Here is a 13,425-nt window from a genome sequence, read left to right as displayed (position 1 = left end):
ACGCCTTTTCCGGCGCGGACACTCCCTCTCTTTCCTCCCCGCCCCTTTGGCTTGTCCGCTAAGCCCATTGGGCGAACCGGACCGCGGAAAGGAGTGGGCCGGCGGCAGGAGAGGCGAGGTGGCTCCGTAGTTAGGGCAACCAACGGGCATGTGCACGTGCAGGTCTGCGCTGGGGTGGGGTGGGGGAAGAGTTCGGGGAGTGGGGGAGGCAGAGGAGATGGGCTTTTCCAACGAAGGGCCTCCTCCCGCTGGACAGCCAGGACCCGGGCCGCCGCAGAACTCTCATTCGTTTGGCACCGCCCTTACTTTGGTTCGGGCCAAACCCCTCCTTGCCGACCAGGTCTAGGATTTTCTGAAAGGCACTAAAGGAGAACCAAAGGGGCGGCGGGAGGGGGGGAGATGTGCGCTCCCCCTCTTCTCCTTTCCTGATGGTAGCTTCTTCCCGAGCGGGTTTGCGGCTGCACCTCGCAGTCGATTCCAAATGGAACTGAAAGGTGGGGCTTGCGGAGATCCGGGGAGCGAGAATGGAAGACCGCCGGAACGGCCGCTAGAGGGCAGCAAAGGGATCCAGAAAACGCCAACCTCTTGCACTCGTCTGTATTTTTGCAACCCAGAATTTCGTGGCTTTACCACCTATTCTTTCCCGCTTCTATTCCTCCCCGCAGCTGCTTGGATGGGTAAAACCACCAAAGCAGCTTTCCTCTCCCAAATGCAACTATTTTTAAGAAGAGACTGGACAGTCACTTGTCTGAAATAGTATAAGGTATCCTGCTTGGGGCTGGACTAGAAGACCTCCAAGGTCCCTTCCAGTTCTGATTCTGATTCTGGTTCAAATATTCTGATTCTGATTTACTCTTCCACCTGTGGCTTATTTGGCAAGGTTTGCCTTTGGGGCCCGAGAGCTCCTGGAGCAGATGAAGGATGGCAAAGATTTTTCTTCTGTAGTGTCTCTAATCTGAAAGGATAATGGACACCTATCATACTTCTCTCATGCAGGCATAGCAGTTTTGGGCATCTAATTGAGGGAAGCAACCTGCCAATCATGGGCCATGGTTCCTTGTGGTTTCCAGTTGTGCTCCAGATGGCTTCCAGCATTTAGAATAAACAGTTATGTTTTTTGTTTCATTTGATCTATCCAGGCAGACTGTAGTATGTAACTCGCATGGAATTATGCCAATTTTTAAAGACTTATGGCTTAGCAAATAAGCCATAATAAGTAATGCTATATGAACTCAAACTTTGGTGACAAATAGACACAGCTGAGCATTTTTAAGGTAATGTGACAAAGCGGCTTTTGCAACTATTGCCTTCTAGAATGTTTTTCTACTTGAACCTTCGGGCTTGGGATTTCCTTGTAATCTCCCATCCGAGTACTAAATAATGTAGGTCTGACCCTGCTAGGCTTTCCAAGGTGAGGGCAAATCCACAGAACCACCTTGCTCCACAACTGACACTGCAGACACCACACCCACTGTGGACAGCTTTTGGCTCTTAGTTCGGGGAATGGAAATGGAAAATTGAGATGGGGAAGAGGCAAGATGCCAATCCTGCCTTAAATTTACCAATTGCCTCAATGGCTATTAAGCATTGCACCATAATAACCATTGCATCATATCTTCCAAATGTTCTATGGTTTATCTTGAGCTAATACACAAGTGGTATAAATGCTTAACCTGATGTCCACTTGATGCTCCCTGGTTGGCCTTTCATCTGATTCACAGGGCTGTTGTGAAAATGAAGTTGGACTTGTGCCCTTATTCCTTAAACTCCTTAAACTCCTTTATTAAAAAAAGACAAAAGGTGAATTTGCTTCTTTCCCCCTCTACAGCCTGGACTGTACGTCAGCACTGAGATGGAGAGTCAACAGCCCCCAGGTTGGGAGGTGGCTGATGAAGAAGAGGAGGAACAGGGAACTACCAGAGGACTGGAAAAGAGCAGATATGGTTCCCATCTTGAAAAACAAGAAAAAAAAAGATTCAGGAAATTACAGACCAATCAGCCTGTCCTCCATACCTGGGAGGATCCTGGAAAAGATAAGCAACAGATCTGTAAACACCTGGAAGCAAGTAAAGTTATAATCAGAAGCCAACATAGGTTTGTCAAAAACAGATCATGCCAAACAAATCTTACTCCATTCTATGACAAAGTAGCTAAAATTAGTGGACCAGCGAAATGTGGGCATAATACACTTGGATTTCAGTAAGGGATTTGACAATGTAGACCACAATCTACTTCTTGGTAAACTAGAAAAATGTAGGATAGACAGCATCACCACCAGATGGATTTGTAACTGGCTGATAAATGAACAGCCCTTAATGGAACTACATCTACATGGAGGGAAGTAAGCAGTGGAATACCCCAAGGTTCCATTTTAGGCCCAGTACTATTCAATATCTTCATAAACAATTTAGATGAGGGAATAGGAGGTGAACTCTTGAAATTTGCAGATGACACTAAGCTGGCAGGAATAGCTAACGCCCTAGAAGGTAGGTTCAAGATCCAGATGGATCTCGACATACTTGAACACTGGGCACCATTAAACAAAATGAAATTCGATGTAGAAAAAACTAAGGTTTTACACTTTGGCAAGAAAAACTAAATGTATAAATACAGAACATTTGAAACCTGACTCAATATCAGTAACTCTGGGATCTTAGAGGCTCAGTAGACAATCACTTCAATATGAGCCAGTAATGTGCAGCAGCAGCCAAAAAAAGCCAATGCAGTCTTAAGTTGCATTAACAGGGATAGGATCAAAATCATGTGAAGTATTAATACAGCTTTATAAAGCCTTAGTAAGACCACATTTGGAATACTGCATCCTGTTTTGATCACCACAATATAGAAGACATGGTGAGACTCTAGAAGAGTCCATACAAGAGCAACGAAGATGATTAGGGGTTGGAGGCGGAGAAGGCGGAGCCACGTCACTGCGATACAGCTGCAATCTCGGGGCTCCGAGATCGCAGCTGATATCTTCGCCCCTGGCCAGTTCTAACGGACCTAAACCGTCCTGTAGAGACGGTGATAGCAAGGGGTGCGTTCTGTTGATCCCAGGGATATCGCAAAGTCCCTGGCTGATCCAAGAGAAGCCCTTTTATCATCGGTGGAGAGGCAGCCATTAAGCTGCTGAAGCTGTGACAGCTCTGGTAGAAAGAGATAGAAAGAAAGTGTATCGGCTGGTGAGAATTTTCTTTTTTTTATTTGGGACTTAAGGACACTCTAAAATGAGAAGAAATCTGTAAAACTTGACAAAAACTGATAAAATTGACTTAGCGGCGATTTTTTAAAGAGAAATGTCAAAGCGAGGCTTGGCTTTTTACTTTTGTTTTCACTGAACTTCTATTGTGATCTAGTAATTGTAACTAGACTGGTTTTTTCTCTTATATTTATCTTTTTTTTTTCTTTTTCTCTCCCTTTTGACTATAGTTTTTAAAATAGAGGCTATATATATATATATATATATATATATGTGTGTGTGTGTGTGTGTGTGTGTGTGTTTTCTGAGGTTCTCGCGGGTATTTGTATGTGGATCTTTGGTTGTTCGGGTTTTCTCCCACGTAAGATTCGAATCTTACGCGGAAGAAAAACCGAACAACCAAAGATCCACACACACACACACACACACACACACACACACACACACACACACACACACACATATACAAACACAGCACACACACACACACATACTTTTTTTATTAGGCTTTTTCTGGGAAAGAAGGAGTGGATTAAAGAAACTTTGTAACACTGCCAACTAGAGGCTTGAAAATACTTTATTGGAAGTTGAGAGGACTGTGAGAAAAACCCTTCTCAAGGACACTGGAACTTGATAAGATGGAAGAACGCTGGAGAATGTTTTTACAGGTGTTCTTTGGGACTTCTATTATCAATTGAGTATTTGAAGTTTGGCTTTGGAATTTGTGGAGAAGCCATAATAAGAGCCTTGGATAACTAAATGAGATGCAGTGTGCTTCTTTTTTTACTTTCTTTTAGCTGTTCTATCACTCCTCTTCAATCCAGCAGTTCTGCTTTCTCTCTGTTGCCTGTTACTTCCTTGCCATCTTCTCTCTTTAGTGGACCGACTGTTTCCTTGATTTTTTTTCTTGTTATTTATATGTTGGAAGAAATTTTTTTTTTATCTTTGACTTTTGTTGCAAGTCTTCGTTCATTCTGAGCCTTTGCTATCCTAACTTCATTTTTGCAGATTCTGGCTATCTGCTGATATTCTGCCTTTGTTGTATGTCCTTCTTTCCATTTTTTGTACTTGTCCTTTTTTTCTTTCAATTTGCCAGAGAGATCTTTGTGCAGCCATGCTGATTTCTTCTTGGATTTCTTGTTTTTCTTTCTCAGTGGTATTGTGAGTATGAGGACCTTGCCAGCAAAAACAGAACTTGGGAGCCAGGTGTCCTGTTTTCAGCCACAACAGCCTCCTGCAGCCCTCTGCCAGCAAAAATGGAGCTTGGGGAGGGGGGGCACACAGGCTGCAGGAGACCATCGCGGCCAAAAACAGTCTGGGCTGAGCTCCATTTTTTCCGGCAGAGGCCCCACGGGCCAGTCCTTCGTTGTTTCCAGCGTGGCCCTGTGGGCCAGATCTAAGCATTCATGGGCCTTGAGTTTTACACCCCTGACTGCTTCCAAGTCTGTGTAGGTTCGAAATGCCTTTAATGCAATTACAGAAGCTCTATAGAGTGCTTTGAAATTAGCCGTAGCCCAAAGAAAATGCCTTGTACATGATGGATTATACTCCAATCGTGTAGATAATTCAAATTCACAATTTTTAATGAATAATACCAGTCCTGCACACCATACTAGCCAAACTGACTTTAAATTGGCATGTTGAATGAGCTCCCTTGGGGCTTATTTGCCCTTGCATGGTTCAGTGAAGATGGCGTAATGTGTCTGTCCTCCAACTAAGGAAAATGCCTGAAGGCTTCCATCCTGGCTCTCCAACTTCTATTATCTGAGGCCATTCATGAAATTGTTGTGGTATCCACATCCTCTGAAGCTACCTTAAATATGCATAGATGTAGAACAATATTCTTTTTAAAATATTTTTTTTCAGATCTATAGATTTATGTTTGAAATTCTGTAATTCCACACACTCCTTTACAAAGACACTCCTTGCTCTTAGAGAATCTGAATTGTCTGGTTCAGCATATTCTTAGTGTGCTGAAAGATACTGTCCAATCCTCAGTGTACAATTAAGTTCAGTTCACCTGACAATACTGGTAAGGTTTTTTTCAGGCAGCAAAATGTTATGGGCTGGTCTCCCACCTTGAGAACATAACAATCTGTGCAGTGAATAACAGAACGATATGGTAATTTTCAGGACAAATTTTCCTTGTTTGTGATAGAATCTGTGCAAAGCTATTTCAGTCCAGCAGATGACAGCAAAGCTTAGATAGTTGGAGAATATTGCCTAAAATCTGAAGAAAGCTATTAATAGTCTGAGGCTGTCTTGTCCTTTCAACATTTCTTTTTGTATTTTAATGTACTGCTGCTAGTATCTCAAATGATTTTTAAAAAATACAAAAATGTTCCTTTATAGAAATCGGGATAGAAACTGAAACAGCAATACTCATTGGCTGTTACATAGTGATTGATTATGTGTCCCCAAATTGTCGATTCTTAACATCCACATAGATAGATTTTCTGTCCCTAACTTAGTTTTTCAGGTCCCCCAATAGGCCATACATCACCACTGTAAGTAAGTCCATCCACCTTGGCCATCCTCTTCTCTTTCCTTCCACCTTTCCCATCATTAGACTCTTCTCCAGAGTAACGGGTCTTTACCTAATGCAGGGGTGTCAAACTCAAGGCCCGGGGGACACCCTGCAGGGTGCTTAGATATGGCCCTTGGGGCCACCCTGAAAACAGCCCGTGGTGCCTCTGCCACCAAAAACGGAACTTGGGAGGGCCATGTATGGCCCTCCCGGGCTCCGTTTTCACTGGCAGAGTATTGCAGGACACTGTCACAGCCAGAAATGGAGCCCATTTTCGCTGCCAGAATGCTCGGGCCACCAAAGGTGCCCTCGACACAAGTGAAGTTGAGCTGGCCATACACACTCTGGCCACACACACACCCGAGGTCAAACATACCCCTGATGCAGCCCTCAATGAAATCCAGTTTGACACCTCTGACCTAATGTATCCAAAGGTGGATACTGTAATTGAACTTGGTTGTTTGAGTTTCAAGTGAGAACTCTAGATTAATGCAATGATCTATTTGTATCCTCAGCAGTCTTCTTCAAAACCAATGTTGAAACGCATCAGTATAGAACTTTTTCTGTATTGTTTTTTCAAAATCCAACTTTTGCTTCCATAAAGTGTCATGGGAAATGCCATGGCTTGCATGAATCTGATGTTTATAGGATGCTAACTCAATGCCCATGCTTTGCTATGAAATTATGTGATCGGGCTTAGTTTTGGGGAAGGAAAATAAGGGGGAAGAAATCTGCCTCTGCCTACCAGCATCCATCGGTATTCATCTGGCTAGCATCCTATCAGTGTGTGAGAGAGTTGAGGGCTGTTTGGAAAGTGAAACAGTATTTGCTGTGTGAGCAAGAAGGAGATAGCAAGGAGCCTGGGCATGGCTTAGCTCAACTGTTCTGTACTAAAGCTGCTTGGTGCTGTGAAACTGAAACTGAAACTCCTCTGCTTGTGTTTTGCATTTGGAACAGATTTCAGGTGGGGAGAAGTAGAACTCCTTAGCATCAGAGCATGATAATAATATGAAATACTAACGCTCTGATGGGTCTTTTTGAAAAATCCTTTTGTAGTGAACACCTAGAAGCCAAGAAGAACATACGTGCCAAATTTCAAGTTTGTAGGTTTTATCGTTCTGGAGATTTTGTGTTAATGTGTGAGTGGTATTTCACTTATATATATATAGATAGACACATCACAGCATTTGAATATCTTTTCTAAGGCCTTAAGTGCTAGCCAGTTGCTTATTTCTTGACTGCTTGTTCCTTTATTGTTGATGGTTGATCTTAAAAGGCAGAAGCTTATGAGATTTTTATACAGGGACTTGATATAACATTATAGGCGTTCCAGGTACAATTAGATAATTAAAGATGTGAGTTTTCAAAAGTGAGATACCTGATCATCCACTTATTAACAGTGGTGCAAATTTCTTTAGCACAATATTGGAAAAGGCCTAGTGTACCACTGATACACATTATTATTCAAAAAAGCTATGAATGTGCCGAAATGGAGAGGCTCACACTTAAATTAAATGGGAAGGAAGACTCAAAGTACTACCTGGTTTGGGATAAATGGTACAGCTGGGTAGAACGTAAGAAAAAGAGCGTATAGAATAAATGAACCCAAGGAACATATTGTATATAGCTGTATATATTGAATGTACAATAATAGTGGTCTCAAGCTTCTCTTCTATTATATAAACATTATGAAGGTTTCATCGATTAAACAATACAGTAATAATCCAATAGGAATAGTAGAGTAACATGTGTTATTTATTAATATGTAATTTACAAGAGACAAGGAATGCTTGCCAATTATTTATTACTGTCTATTATGAAATATCCAATCTATAATCAAATGCAGTAGAAAGAAATATGTTTATTGTTCTATTTATACATTTTTTTATTTCTATATAATTGTATGTTTATGTTTTTTTTTCTTTGTAAATAAAGTATATTTTAAAACTTTTTTTAAAAAAAAGATGTGTGCTTCCTGCATTTCTTCGGTCAAATTGAAGCCTTGATTTCTGCAGGTAACATGCAGTTGGCATCTAAATATTATCTGGAAGGCAGTAGGTTCAGCCTGGCCAACATATGGCTTTTAAGAAGAGATTGGAGAATAATTTGTCTGAAATGGTACAGAGTCTCCTATTTGAGAAGGTGGCTGGACTAGAAGACCTTCAAGATCCTTCCAGCTCTGCCGTTCTGTTAATCTTAGTGAGGCTACTGACTTGTCATAGGCTTGGATCCACAAGATCTAGATCTCTCCAGAACGTGCCTAGGATGTCTGAAGGCCCATCCTCTAATGTTCTTCCAAGTGAGAAGGTGACCATGAATCAGCCTGTGGCTTTATCCTTAGATAAATTTATCTATAAAATATGTATAAAAACTGCATTTTCCATTCACAATATGGGACACACTGTACAAATTGACTAAAGAAACCTAATCTTTGCAAAGAATCCAACTACTCTCAGGTGTCATCACCACCACCCCCATTCACTTATTTTAATTACCAGAAGATTCCCATTAGAATGAATGAAATGAGAATAGTAAATAATTGAAGAGTAATAACTCTACTAGAAATTACTTTTCAGGTGTCAGGAGCCATGGAAATCTGAGTTCATAACAGGAAAACCTATCTATTAGAAAAAAAGGGGACAGATGTTATTGAACTTTGGATTATATGGGAACATTTGTACTTTTCCTGTTGATAATTACTGTATAGGAACCTGCTAATTTACTAAGAGTACGTTAGATGTCACACTGTACGGGATTATTTTGCAAAGCCTATTCAAAATTAGATTAGAAGCATCTATGTAATGCTTTCCTAAACAAACAAAAAATGCTAGTCTCCAGTCCGTCTAGATAATATAACAGACAGATAATCAGAGTTGGAAGGGACATTATAGGTCATCTAGTCCAACCCCCTGCCCAAGCGGGAGACCCTGCCTACACAATTTCTGACAAATGGCAGTCCAATCATTTCTTGAAGGTCTCAAGTGATGGCGCTCCCACAACTTCTGAGGGCAAGCTGTTCCATTGGTTGATTGTTCTCACTGTCAGAAAGTCATTTCCAGTTTGAAAGTTATTTCCAGGTTGAATCTCTCCTAGTAGATCTCCTTAGAAACCTAGTAGATAAGTTTCTGAGACAGTGGTCCTTAAAGGGAAGGTAATAACCTCAAGGGTTGTGTTTTGGGGGTAATTTGATTATATCCTTCAGTTAATGGAGCAATTTATAATTGCTTGTTTGTGACTTGAGGATCCAGTTTGAACCCAGCTCTGACAAGATGCTTGTAATAATGCCCCCCCCCCCCCCGTCACACACACGGTGTGTATATGTACATGTGTGCCCCCAGAACTACAGCTCTGAGAAGCAGAGAAACAATAGAAATAAAATAACACCTTGTACATATTCTTCTCCATACCTCTGGACCTAATGATACAGAGCCATCTGGATTATCAGTCAATGGTGCATGTATTTTGCATGACTAATTCTTTTGAAACCATTTGGGACATATCTCTGCAATGTATTCCATAGTTTAGTTACACAATTAAGCACAAGTGACCCTGTGGCTCCTCAATCTGCTGTCCTCCAGAATGCAATGCATATTAAATATTTCATATTTAATAATACAAATATTAAACCTGACCTTTTGAAATCCAACAAATCTTTTGTCACAAGTTTGAGTCACAACTTTTGAAGAAAAACGTCACAAGTTTGAAGAAAAATACACTGGCCCATTTCAGTGTTTTTCAAACATTAAGATGTGTAGACTTCTACTCCCAGAATGTCCCGGCCAATTGAAGCTGGAATTGAAGTTTTCACATCATAAAAAGCACTGGCTTATCTAGTCTAGTTTTAAAAGAAATGATAGGCATGTGTGTTTGTGTTTACTTCCTGTTGTTATTTTTTAGTGAACAATTAGGTATTACTGTATTTATTTTCATTTGTTTTACTATTAAATAAATCATAGCACAATACTATTATCTTTCCCTAATAGTTTTAAATCTCCATCCATCCGCTAATTTAGGCACAGTTCACTCTGTTCTCACTCATTTTTCCACCTTTCGAACACAGGTGAAAGAGTACATACTTGCTCAATTTGCATCTACCAAACATACACGCAGACAAAATAAACATTTTCCACACTTTTCCCAGTTTTAAATTCAGTTTGCAAGTGAAGGAAAACTATATAAATGCCCATATAAATGCCCTTTAAAATAATAGTAGGAAATAAAAGAAAAATGGATTTCATTTGGGGTAACACATTAAAGATAACAGATAATCAGAGTTGGAAGGGATCTTATAGATCATCTAGTCCAACCCACCACTCAGGCAGGAGACATTGTTTTGCTTCTGCATTTATTTAGCTTATGGCATACAGTGACAGGGAAATCTACACATGCTAGACATAATGCCATTCTGACTGCCAGATTGCCAGTTCATTATGTTCGGCATTTGTGTGCCTATCATTGGTGCACCATGGGTGTATGTGTGTGGGTGAACTAGCTTTACATCAATGGGCAGCACTCAGGTTGTTGGCTCTTCCAGCTCCTCCACTAGACTCGTCTTGCCTCTCCGTATCATGATGCCTCCTGTCCAATCAGGATCCAGTGCCAGCTTCTGCTCTCCACACATACAAATGCAGCTACGATTTTTTCCCCCACTGAAGTGGTACCCATTTATCTACTTGCAATATTGCCTATTTCTGAACTGCTGGGTGGGAAGGAGCTAGGGATCAAGCGAAGGGAGCTCACTCCATCTCACAGAGCCAGACTTGAACTACTATTTCTGCAGACCATTTCTGGCTTCCTCATAATCCAATATCATTCTGTTCCTTACTTCAGTGATGTAATTCATTTCTGCATAATGCTTAAGAATGTTTCAAGTGTTTTGTTTCCATTACTGCAGAATTCTTGATGAATTCTGAGAATAGAGCAGGATAATATTCTGAACAATAAGTGAGAGAAATGTCTCAATTTTGGCCACAGAAGCTAGATTTAAGATTAGAAAATACTGTATATTGGTTTCTAGTTAAACCTCTTAGCCTTTGTGGTGTATTACTTTGATTTTTGCAACCTCATTACATGCCATTTTCTCATATTGTTGCTGTTCACACCCAGAGGAGATACAATTCTGTAACAACACCAACCTCAAACTTGGAATCTGGAAAATACCTTAAGGAAATCTATAAAAATAAGAATTTCAGGAACACTGCCAAAATAGTGTAGTATCATTCATAAGCTGACTTTGAGTTTGGCACCATCATCCTCAGTAAAGGAAAATTATAGAGGGGGAAAAAAGCAGATTTGCATCCTTTGCCATATTTCAGAAATTTTAAAGGTAAATAATCTAGAAAAATATTATTTTAAAGGTAAATAAACTGGGAGAACAATTGGTTTCTATTTCTTGCTTGAAAGAATATTTTCTTTAAGCAGAATATTAATACTATATATGTGATCAGAACAGCTGGATGTACGAGAATAAAAAGACTTTTATCAATGTTTTAAATGATAGGAACATTGGTTAGCGCCAATGTTAACATAGTGAAGCTGGCTGAGGAACTCTGGGAGTTGAAGTCCACAAGTCTTAAAGTTGCCAAGGTTGGAGGCCCCTGATCTAGGAGACTCTGCAACATCTACCTTTCCTAGCACGTAATCACACTTAGCAATGGTTTTCTACCTCATTTTTTTCTTTTTTCTTTTCAGAAGCAAGCAATAAGCCATTGCCTCAGGAGACAAATGAATGAGGCAACATTTATAATAGCTTCGGGGCTAGTAAAATATTAATTGCATAGTTCTGAAATAGGAACTGACAGATGCTTACTCCTACTGGTGAGATATAATATATCCGGTCCAAGCAGACAGTATTTGGGGAAATTTCTGCCTCTCGTTTCTCTGCTTCCTGAAGAAAGGCATCAAATAAATTTGGACAAGGAACTTGGCTTAAGCTTAATTATCTTCCTTCAATGACACTAAATCTGTTCAGAACTGCAGATCTTTCATGACAGCCAAGCAAATGTCCACTACGGTGTTCACAGGTGCACATGAAGTCTTAATGTGATTTTCATCTATTAACCTTACAAATGCCAGGAGTGCATATGATAATACTGTACATGAAATTAGGAAACTTAGTCCATTTTCACTCCATTGGAATAAATGTGACCCTTTTTTCCATTTTCACCATACAGATGACACTAGGCAACAGTGTGACTGTTGGAATAAGTAGGCTGAATATTGCTCACTGATGCTATGGTTTCTGTCTTTGGATATCTTACACATGAGCTGAGCTGACTTTAGTCACAATAATGCTTTGGTACCAGAGGTGGTATTCAATAGGTTCTGAACAGTTCTGGAGAACCAGTAGCGGAAATTTTGAGTAGTTTGGAGAACTGACAAATATCACCTCTGACTGGAGATTTTACAATATCCTTCCCCTTCCACGCCTACCAAGCCATGCCCACAGAACCGGTAGTAAAAAAAATTTGAATCCCAGCACTGTTTGGTACTATTGAACTTAAAATAAAATTTCATATACTTTGAGATCTGAGTAAGACAAGATATAGTGTCATGATGCCATCACAGAGGTAGTATGATATTTATAATTTGCACCATTTGGGGACAAATTATAAATTATTATCTTGATGGATATGATATTACTTACCTATCTGCAGATGTCCATAGCTGAGAGCCTTTTGTATCTCCATTCATCATCTTGAGATTGACAAACTTTTTGTGTGTTTTGCTCTAACCTGTCAAAATTGTGGGAATATTTGTAAAGCATAGAAAATAAACATTATGATGAGAAGGGATAAATTGTGTATGCTATGTATATACTGTAATTCATATAGCCATCAAAAACAGTAGACTGCTTTAAGATATAAAATCCTGAGTCTACACTTATCTGCCTCAATGGCCATAACTTTCTGCTGTAAATATACATCAAATATTCATCATGTTATGTTCATTAAATATTTCTTCCTAATTCACTCTCCTTGGTGACTGCTGAATTTCTACCCCTTCATTTCTTACCATTCTTCATGAATGTAGAAAACTGAAAGTCTATATGATCAGATGAAAAGTATCCACTGTTTTTGCCCATTTCAGTTTCTAAACCAGGGCTGTCAAATTCCTGGCCCGCCCACCAGATGCATCATGTGCTGGCCACACCCACGCTTGGTTTAGCAAAGGGGAGGAGTCCCAAAACGTCACGTGATGCTGCCGTGACAACATGAGTTTGACACACCCCTGTTCTAAATTAATGTCAACCTTTGAGGAATACTGGGTTAGAAAACCAACTCTGGTTGTTGCAAGGTTGAGAAAGTGATACCAAAGAGTATCAAGGCAGGACAGTCTTGAGTTTCTTTCTCATTTTTTCCTCCCTTCCTGGATCTAAGCTGGTATTTATCTAACGGCTATTGCCTATCATCTTCAAGACCATCTTTGTACTCTTCTGATACTAATAACTGGATGAGACTTATATATTAGTATTCATAAAGTGTGTTAGTTTTACCCAAACTTGTATGATTGATGTTGTTTTAAAATTGATTGCTTTCATTTGACTGGTTTCCTTCAAGTGTCATGGAGAAAATTAGAGCTTTTTGGTAAGAAGAACACTTTGTGTCTGCTGAGTGCAGTTCTGCTGGGTGTGAAATGTTCCCCATCAACATGAACAATTTCCATCTCATTACTTAATTGTACATTTCCATCCTATTAT

At 40.0% G+C, this 13,425-nt stretch overlaps 1 long non-coding RNA gene across 2 annotated transcripts; it reads left to right on the top strand.

Moving 5' to 3' along the window:
• The first annotated feature begins 76 nt into the window (after positions 1–76).
• Positions 77–2,624, top strand: LOC148126036 (uncharacterized). 2 transcript variants are annotated; one of them, XR_015742711.1, is made up of 3 exons: positions 77–118; positions 1,140–1,274; positions 1,829–2,624. It is a non-coding gene; the product is annotated as an uncharacterized LOC148126036 (long non-coding RNA). The 2 variants fall into 2 exon arrangements; XR_015742710.1 differs by lacking the exon at positions 77–118 and having other exon boundaries at positions 776–1,274.
• Positions 2,625–13,425: the final 10,801 nt, after the last annotated feature.

Source organism: Pseudonaja textilis, chromosome 3 (assembly GCF_049901715.1).
Source record: "Pseudonaja textilis isolate UNSWEBS1 chromosome 3, rPseTex1.2, whole genome shotgun sequence".
In the NCBI taxonomy this organism is placed as follows: domain Eukaryota; kingdom Metazoa; phylum Chordata; class Lepidosauria; order Squamata; family Elapidae; genus Pseudonaja; species Pseudonaja textilis.
The sequence above is the reverse complement of the archived record's forward strand: the minus strand, read 5'-3'. Positions and strand labels throughout refer to the sequence as shown.